Below are 10,710 nucleotides of genomic sequence, written 5' to 3'. Positions count from 1 at the left end.
ACCATTGTGCGACTGAAGCTCTGTCTACAGTATCAAACAAGTTTTACAAAAAAAGTGCAATATGCCCATACATGGTAATGATAGGCCTATACATTTGGTTGTCACAACGCAATTTTCTACTATACTAAGTAATACTGTAATAAGATGAATCCATTGAGTAACTGACTCGTCTCAAGAACGACAATGTTCGATACAACCAGGACATTGCACAAAATTTAAAATTAACCTTGGTAATATTGAAAGGATACATATAATATCTTGGTACACATTTTCATTTAACCTGGGTCAGGAAAGTCTCTTAACCCAACTAAGCTTTAAAGAAGTAACCAGTGTGCTAAAGTGCGTCATGTTGAGCCCTCCTTCTGTAATAGGTTTAATAACGGGTTTTTACCCCATACAAAACTATATAAAATCTGTTCTACCTTTTAAAATGCATACTTAGGTACAGGTATAATGCTAGCATTATATACAAGCTTTGAAATTTCAAAAGCTTTTATGATTATTATTTTAACAAAAAAGAGAGGTTTCCTTTTTTCCATAGTTGACATATTGCCAAAACACTCTACTTATTTTAAGAAAAAATCTCATCTTTTGCAAATATGACGGTATCATCTGCCAACTGACATATTTTTGCTGTAGGCCTACATTTATTAATATCATTGGTATTGCTGGGCAACATTGTGAATTTTTTCTTATATTAATAGCCATTATTTCTACAGATAATATAAATAGGATAGCAGACAGTGGACATCCTTGCCTCACTCCACTTTCCATCTGAAAACTTTCAGATAGACATCCATTACATTCTGTGTCTTTGTAAATCAATTCAATCCATTTTGGTAAACCAATCCAAATCCAAACTTTTTGAGACATTTTAGCATAAAGCATCTATCTAAAGAGTCGAACGCTTTTGCAAAATCTAAAAAAAACATTGCTTCAGACGAGTTACTTATATCGGCCTGGAAAACAACGTCTTCTACTAAGCGTATGTCCTCGCCTCCAAACCGTCCATTGATGTAACCTTTTTGGTCGGAATCAATGATTGACGCAATTATTTTTTTTATTCTACTTGATAGGACATTATTTTGTAGTCAGCATTTAACAGGTAATTGGCCAATTTGTTATTAATTCTCTTATAACTATAATTTAAGGATGTACATAACATTTATTTAATAATTATATTAAAAAAAAAATTAAAATTCCAGTTAGTCCATCATACCCTGGGCTTTTGTTTAAGTGCATTTTATGAATGACATTTGTTAGTTCATTTATGGTTCGTAGACCTTTACATTGTTCGCCGTCTTCCAACGACAGTTATTTTGCTTGGTCAAGATAACTTCTTATGTTATCACCCGGAATATATTTTTTTTTTTAAGTGTTTGTAGAAATTAACTTGTTCACTTAATATTTCACTAGTATCTGTGGTTTACTTTCCATTAGATTTAAATAACGTGGTAATTTGTTTCTTTCTGCGGTATTTTTTTCTAGGAAAAACTTATTGTTTTTACGCCTGTTTTCACAACATTCTATTCTAGAAAGGATTTGGGCTGCTTTGGCCTCAATCATGTATATGCACAGCAAAATTCTGATTCTTGTTTTAAGAAAAAAAAAACTTGTTTCAAGCAAAATATTTCTTGAAACAAGTAAATTTTGACTTGTCCGTATTTCAATACTTTTTGGCTTACCAAGAATCGTAAAATTCTTAACATGAATCACACAAATTCTTATCAAGAAAATTATTCTTACCAAGAAATAATACTTTAAGAACAATATTCTTACCAAGAATTTAATTGCTTTTTTCATTCTTGTTTTAAGCAGTATCTGCCTTAAAATAAGTAACAATTTATCGATTTTTTAAAATAGAATTCTTGTTTCAAGCAATATTTTTCTTAAAATAAGTAAGAATATTCCGATTTGTATTTTTTTGAATTCTTGTTTCAAGCAATATATTTCTTAAAATAAGTAAGAATATTCCGATCTGTATTTTATAGAATTCTTGTTTCAAGCAATATATTTCTTAAAATAAGTAAGAATATTCCGATTTGTATTTTATAGAATTCTTGTTTCAAGCAATATATTTCTTAAAATAAGTAAGAATATTCCGATTTGTATTTTTTTGAATTCTTGTTTCAAGCAAGATATTTCTTAAAATAAGTAAGAATATTCCGCTTTTTATTTTTTGAATTCTTGTTTCAAGCAATATTTTTCTTAAAATAAGTAAGAATATTCCGATTTGTATTTTTTTGAATTCTTGTTTCAAGCAATATATTTCTTAAAATAAGTAAGAATATTCCGATTTGTATTTTATAGAATTCTTGTTTCAAGCAATATATTTCTTAAAATAAGTAAGAATATTCCGCTTTTTATTTTTTGAATTCTTGTTTCAAGCAATATTTTTCTTAAAATAAGTAAGAATATTCCGATTTGTATTTTTTGAATTCTTGTTTCAAGCAATATTTTTCTTAAAATAAGTAAGAATATTCCGATTTGTATTTTTTGAATTCTTGTTTCAAGCAATTTTTTTCTTAAAATAAGTAAGAATATTCCGATTTGTATTTTTTGAATTCTTGTTTCAAGCAAAATATTTCTTAAAATAAGTAAGAATATTCCGCTTTTTATTTTTTGAATTCTTGTTTCAAGCAATATTTTTCTTAAAATAAGTAAGAATATTCCGATTTGTATTTTTTGAATTCTTGTTTCAAGCAATTTTTTTCTTAAAATAAGTAAGAATATTCCGATTTGTATTTTTTTAATTCTTGTTTCAAGCAAAATATCGATTTTTATTTGTAGAATTCTTGTTTCAAGCAATATTTTTCTTAAAATAAGTAAGAATATTCCGATTTGTATTTTTTAGAATTCTTGTTTTAAGCAATATTTTTCTTAAAATAAGTAAGAATATTCCGATTTTTAATTTTAATATTCTTGTTTCAAGCAATATATTTCTTAAAATAAGTAAGAATATTCCGATTTGTATTTTTGGAATTCTTGTTTCAAGCAATATTTTTCTTAAAATAAGTAAGAATATTCCGATTTGTATTTTTTGAATTCTTGTTTCAAGCAATATTTTTCTTAAAATAAGTAAGAATATTCCGATTTGTATTTTTTGAATTCTTGTTTCAAGCAATATATTTCTTAAAATAAGTAAGAATATTCCGATTTTTATTTGTAGAATTCTTGTTTCAAGCAATATTTTTCTTAAAATAAGTAAGAATATTCCGGTTTGTATTTTTTAGAATTCTTGTTTTAAGCAATATTTTTCTTAAAATAAGTAAGAATATTCCGATTTATATTTTTAGTTTTCTTGTTTCAAGCAATATATTTCTTAAAATAAGTAAGAATATTCCGATTTTTATTTGTAGAATTCTTGTTTCAAGCAAAACTTTTTTAAAAATAAGTAAACAAGAAGTCTATCAAATAAAAACCAGTAAATGTTTACTTATTTTAAGAAAAGTATTGCTTGAAACAAGAATTCTATCAAATTAATATTCGTAAATTCTTACTTATATTGGGAAAAAAATTGCTTGAAACAAGAATTCTATAAAATATAAATCATAAAAAATTTATTTTAAGAACGATAAATGAATACTCATGTTAAGTAATATTTTACTTAAATAAATAAATTCAAGAATGTTATAAAACATAATATTAACAATACTGTTATTTTCATTAAGAACTACAATTTACATGACATTAGGTACAATAATATATACAACTTCTTTAAAACAAACTTGTTTTTATTAATAATAAAATGCCATCAAAAGAAAACTTAAAAACATTAAAATGGTAAAATACAAATTTCGTAAAATTCTTCTCCCGCACCTGGGCTTTAAACTATTAGGTGTCTTTAAATTTATTAATGTATACTAATGATGATTCAACAGCCTTTGTCAAGTGTACAGGTGTGTTTTCATCACAAATCACTAACTGTTAAAGGATAGTGAGGCCTACTTCTTTTCATTTTGGATAATCGAAATCCAGAAGGTAAAAAGTGGAGAGGAGAGTAACTAGAGCCTCATCTAATTTTGCTTTCTTTGTAGTTAGAATTGTTTGCTAAACTTTAATGTAGGCCATTTCTGTGTCCAAAAGCAATACCGGCATATTACCTGATCGGCGTGAAGACCAGGATTCTGGATCTTTATTCATGTTCCTAAAAATGAAAAGAGATTAATATAGTTTTAGTTATTACTGTATTTAAAATATGTGTAACATCATCAACTAATTGGGTACGGTGTGGTTTTAGAGTCCTATATCTGGGGCGGTAAACACAAAAACATGACGCAATATTAGAACGGTGGTAAGAATAATTTTACATTATAAGACATAAGGGTGGGTGGAATATGCATTTGAACTTTTTAATCACAAACTTTGCCCTGTTTATACCGATCCCAAAGACAGGCCTGGCTGTATCTATTATTTTTAGTTAAATTATTAGGGTCTAAATTTATTTTTAATATTACTATTTAGGAAGACAATACGCAAAATGGTGCTCAATCCTGATTGATGTTTTTATTCCGTATCAATGTTTATAATAACAATCATACAATTAAATGTAAATTTTGTTTAATTGTTTGATTTTAATAAATTATTGTAAACATAGTAGGCATATATACCTCGAATTTTAAGCTAAGATAAATTTGATTTTTTTTTAATGTACATAATGTTACTTGTATTTTAAATTTTAAAAAACACTAAATACCTTCAAGGTCGGCAGACTTTTTTTGATGAGTTTTTCCCAACAAATATGTTTGACAGATTTGACAACATATGGGTTATCTTTGAACCTAACCAAAAATAACAAATTGAAAACATTATATTATATAAATTTATTTAAATGAGTGGAATAATGTATGGACATAAACTTGATATACTGTAGCTCAAATTTTTAATAATGTAGCCTACAGTTTTGTAGGTGGTCAATGTAAAAGGAAGGGGAAAGGGTGGGCTGGCCAGGAGAGCATTAATATGTCAAAAATTAATATTCATAAGTCATTTATTTAATTTTAGTTGTCAAAGGGAGGAGTGCATGACACTAGCTTGAGTCGAACCAAGCTGTTAAAAATACGTACACAATATGTACACGTATTTTCCTCACTACCATTGGTCCATTATAAAACTATTTATGAATAGATAAAAGTACAAAAACATACACTGTACTTACCAGATGGAGGACTGGTGTTTCTCTTTAAAATACCAAAATAAACTGTATTTCATTCCTCTTTGCCTAGTAATAATTAGTATCCTTCGAACTTCTTCAATTACCTAACAAATAATTTAAGATATTGTAAATAACACATTTTTTTTTAAAGAAATTTAATATAACAATTTTAGTTATGCAGTACGTATGTTTTTTGTTTGTTTTTTTAGTATGTTTTTTTTAAATTTAGAGTTAAAAACATAAAGTTTCAATATCGATGTGATCACTTCGGGGATTACTTAGTGTGTACAATTAATTAAATATAAAGAAGTGTTTTTAAATGTCATTATATTTCTCATTGGAATATGTGTATATAATACAGTAAAATCCTTCGTAGATATTTCATGGCTACATTACAAAATAACTGTTACATTATAATTGTATTATCTATTATTAGGCCTTCCTTATACCTAGCTGAAATAGGTCCGACAATATTTGTCCCCTCTTTCAATGTCTGAACTAAAATGCTAAGCTAAACCTATACACCTGTCCGTCAGTACAGGCATAGTAGGCTAGCCTAGACCTACTAGTTCCAGGCCTACAGTACTATTACTAACTAGGAAGGAGCCTAGGCTAGGCCTAGACTGCTGGCAGATTAAAATATAATTATTAGGCCTACGAACCTGTTAAAATGTTGGCCACTTCTTCATCTATTTCTCGGATCTTCAACAAAGCGTCTTCCTTCGACATTATATTAGACTAATCTTACTAGGCCTATTGAAGCATTTAATATATAAATTGCGATGAAAGGTGTCTTTTACTTACAAAATCTAGATTTTGAATGATTACTTTAAAAAACCGTTGGCCATGATCCCGCCGGGAGCTACAGTAGGTCATCGACCACACACAGTGTTGTTTTTCAACTATAACCAAAAATTTATCGCTGGCCTTTTACCCAGAATGTATAAGGTCATTATACTGCTCAACGTTAAAGCATGGAGGTATAAACCTCCATGGTGGTTAAAGCAAATCTATAAAACGTCTGGACCAACAGTAATACGACAGACAATAATAATGACACATGTTTGTTGCAGTCCGAAAAAAAGCGATAAGTTGGTGCCAGTAAACTGAAGTAGGTACAGTATTTGCTACCCTATTTGCTAAGGCATTATAATTCAATTCATGGAAATACTCCGAATTTTCGAGTAACATGTGGAATTGGTGGTTCGCTGCCCGGCAAGCCTTGGAATTTACAATTCGTTTTACAAGCATGTCATAAGACGCCATTTTAAGGACGAGTATAACAATCGGCAACCTCCTGCAGTTGACGATGGAAACATCAGTATATAAGTATGCCTGGAGAAAACGAGGATGCCAATTGAGGATGAAGTAGAACTAGGCCTAGACTAGGAGACTGACGAAGTTAATGAAGAAAAAAACTATTATAACGGGGATGATTTATCAACTGACGATAGTAGTAGTGATAATTCTAGTATTGTTATACTGTTAATGATTGTTTAATATTAATTATCTTGTTGATGCTCAGCAAGAAGGCCTACTAACTAGAGGATGAACAAGCAGATAATAGTATAAAAAATGCTGATTTCTTTCTACTAAAATTAAAGGAGAGAAACAAGATTCCACAGGTAAGCCATTTTGCTTTAAAATTACAACAATTATGCATTTTAAACTATTTTTTATTAGAGAAATACGTCTATTTCCTAGGCCTTGCTGGTACTGTTATTATACAGGACTATTAGCTATAGTGACTATAGGACTTGGGTACTAGGCCTAGGCCTAGGCATTATACACTCTAAGTTTATGTTGCATTTTTTTGTGACCAATTTCATTGTTACAAATAACATTTTTTTTGTTAGGCTGCATAGCTCCCCAACTAAAGCACAACTTAGTTTTTAAACATATTAAAACTTGAATATAAAAAATATTAAATCAATATTATTTTCTTTAGGTTGCAGTGCAATCGATTATTCAAAGCACAAACAGTTTGATTACCCAGATTCTTTCATCAGTTGAAACTGAAGTGCTAACTGCTCTACCGTTGTGTGAATATAAGGATATTGACAATCTATTTTAAGTAAAACATTTCTCAAAATAAGTATTTTTAAGAATATTAAAATAGAATTGACTTCAATTCAAGCAAAAATAGTCTTGATAGGATATAGTATGATATTGACTTCTTATCTTAAGTAAAACATTTCTCAAAATAAGTATTTTTAAAAATATTGCGAATCTCAATTTAAGCAAAAATAGTCTTGATAAGATAGTATGATATTGACTTCTTATTTTAAGTAAAACATTTCTCAAAATAAGTATTTTAAAGAATATTGCGAATCTTGATTCAAGTAAAAATAGTCTTGATAAGATAGTATGATATTGACTTCTTATTTTAAGTAAAACATTTCTCAAAATCAGAATATTGCGAATCTGAATTCAAGCAAAAATAGTCTTGATAGGATAGTATGATATTGACTTCTTATTTTAAGTAAAACATTTTTCAAAATAAGTATTTTTTAAAATATTGCGAATCTCAATTTAAGCAAAAATAGTCTTGATAAGATAGTATGATATTGACTTCTTATTTTAAGTAAAACATTTCTCGAAATAAGTATTTTTAAGAATATTGCGAATCTTGATTCAAGTAAAAATAGTCTTGATAAGATAGTATGATATTGACTTCTTATTTTAAGTAAAACATTTCTCAAAATAAGTATTTTTAAAAATATTGCGAATCTCAATTTAAGCAAAAATAGTCTTGATAAGATAGTATGATATTGACTTCTTATTTTAAGTAAAACATTTCTCAAAATAAGTATTTTTAAGAATATTGCGAAACCTAATTTAAGAAACTTTGTCTTACCTAGAAAAATATTTATTGTTTTAAGTAATTTTTAGAATTCATCAATCTTGATTTAAGAAAAATTATTCTTGATAGGGATAAATATAATATTTATTTCTTATTTTAAGTAAAATACTTTTCAAATTAAGTATTTTCAAATCTTGTTTTAAGCAAAACTATTCTTAATAAGAAGAGAATGATATTGACTTCTTATTTTAAGTAAAATATTTCTTGTAATAAGCATTTTCAAGAATATTGCGAATCTTGATTCAAGTAAAAATAATCTTGATAAGGGTAGTGTGAAATTGACTTCTTATTTTAAGTAAAATATTTCTCAAAACAAGTATTTTCAAGACTATTGCGAAACCTAATTTAAGAAACTTTGTCTTACCTAGAAAAATATTGATTGTTTTAAGTAATTTTTATAATTCATCAATCTTGATTTAAGAAAAATTATTCTTGATAGGGATAAATATAATATAGATTTCTTATTTTAAGTAAAATACTTTTCAAATTAAGTATTTTCAAATCTTGTTTTAAGCAAAACTATTCTTAATAAGAAGAGAATGATATTGACTTCTTATTTTAAGTAAAATATTTCTTGTAATAAGCATTTTCAAGAATATTGCAAAACTTAATTTAAGAAAATGTGTCTTTTCTAGAAAATTATTTCTTGTTTTAAGTAATTTTAAATCTTGACAAGAAAAAAAATACTTATTTTAAGAATTTTTTCTTAAAACAAGATTTTTTTTTCTTGCTTAGAATTTCAAATTTTGCTGTGTGTCGTCAAGTTATTTTAAATTTTTTTTAATTGACATTCTGTTTCTTGATTATAAGTTAAATTCAGGTTGTTGTCAGTTCGTTAACTTTTTCAATGAATTTCGTTTTATTAATATTTCTAATTTTTTTCTTTTTAGAACAGTATTTACATGTGAATTCTTTTATTTTAACTTTTAAGTATTTCCATAGACTGTCTGGTTTCAAATTATATTCATTTTTTCGGGGGTTTTTTTGCAATGATAGGCTTACTTATCATGTTTAGCGCGTATATTTCGTCATTCAAAACACTATTGTTTAATTTCCAAAATCCCGGTCCTCTTTCTTTCTGATCATTTAAAATTTATAGGGATATAGCCTGGTGATCAGAGAATATACAAGGTCTAATATCCGTAGTTATTTATATGTCGCCGTTTCTAGTGAGGGCGCTAGACTTCTAAAGGTCTGTATGTATTCTTTCTTCTCCAAGTGAATTGGGATTTATCTTTATGGTATCATCTCCATATATCCATCAAGTGAAACTTGTTCATACATTTTTGTAGTATTAGTGGTGAATTATCATAGCGACTTACACTATTTATTCTAAAATTTACTTTTTTATCTAGTATACAATTCATATCACCATATTAATACATATTCATTAGCTACGGTACAGTATCAATTGTTTAGGGCGTAAACATTTATAAAGGTAATAACGGTGTTATTATGATTTATACTTATAATGAGAAGTCTACCTTCCTCGGCTACATATTTGTACTTTATGTCATTTAAATCAAATCCTGCTTTTGATAGGATAGAGACACCTCTACTCTTTGTTGTACCGGTACCGAAACTGTGATAGGTTTCGCCTTTCCACATTACATTTTTAGAATTTTGATTTTTCTCTAAAATACAAAATTTTATACAGCTTTTTGCTCTTTACAGTATTTAAACACTTTTTTTTTTTTTATAATTTTCTTACATACCTCTGGAATTTAATGATATTAAATGCAGGGCTTTATTTTTTTATTTTCTTTTCATTTTTTTTTTAATAAAATGTATGCCTACTCTTTTTTTTATAATTGTGTAATCGGGCAATCTAAGTCAAAAACAATTACAAGAAATAGAGCTTATCTTAACTTGCTTAACCTTAAGAAGACGTTTTCTTTTTTGGGGGGGGGGGGGTGGGGGGGTTTCACAGAACTAGATGACGGGCGGCTGTATAATTTTGAGTAACTTGTTCGTCGGAAGTCTTTGAAGGTTTCTGTTCTTGTTCTTGATTGTGTTCTTGACTATTGTTCTTTGCTTCGGATTTGGTGCCACGATTATTATTATTAGTATTATTATTATTATTATTATTAGTCCTTAGTTGTAGAAGTTTTAACTTTCATAATTTTGGCTTATGAATATTGAATTGAATAAGTACAGAATTTTTCATTGTGCCCATCATTTCTGCATTTTTTGCACGTAAGTTGAACATTTTTGGGCATTGATTCGCTTTGCGATCATCTTCATTACAGTTGAAACATTATTTGTTACTTCTATCTGCTTCGCTTTACATCCATTGATTTTTGTTAATCGTGGTAGACTGTCTTTAAATGGTAGTTTCCCATTGAAACAAATTCATCATTGTAACAGAGATCGGGACGTCTTTTATTAAATACTGTTGTTCGATGGGAGATATGGATTTGAATCATATAGAATTACGTGTTTAGAGTTTATGTTAATTCCCGTTAAAATAACCTTTACCCTGTCTTCATGACTACTTAAGTAAATCCTCAGGAGGTTTCTTATTCGTTGTATTCCAATAAGGTTTTCGCCATTAATTAGTTCGCACAGTTCGAAGTAGATTTTTTCTTCTGTTAAAAAGCTTTCTTTGTCCTTACACATGTCGTCGTCTTTAAAAAAAAGATCGGCTTCACGCTTGGTAAGGTTTGATAAAAATATAAAAATGTTTGGTAAA

At 27.9% G+C, this 10,710-nt stretch overlaps 1 long non-coding RNA gene across 1 annotated transcript; it reads right to left on the bottom strand.

Moving 5' to 3' along the window:
- Window positions 1–3,678: 3,678 nt before the first annotated feature.
- Window positions 3,679–6,004, bottom strand: LOC140062941 (uncharacterized). The gene is made up of 4 exons (XR_011847559.1): window positions 5,818–6,004; window positions 5,159–5,259; window positions 4,697–4,781; window positions 3,679–4,147 (listed from the first exon to the last, which is right to left on the bottom strand). It is a non-coding gene; the product is annotated as an uncharacterized lncRNA (long non-coding RNA).
- Window positions 6,005–10,710: the final 4,706 nt, after the last annotated feature.

This window comes from Antedon mediterranea, chromosome 11 (genome assembly GCF_964355755.1).
Source record: "Antedon mediterranea chromosome 11, ecAntMedi1.1, whole genome shotgun sequence".
Lineage (NCBI taxonomy): Eukaryota > Metazoa > Echinodermata > Crinoidea > Comatulida > Antedonidae > Antedon > Antedon mediterranea.
This window is presented reverse-complemented; position numbering and strand designations above follow the sequence as displayed.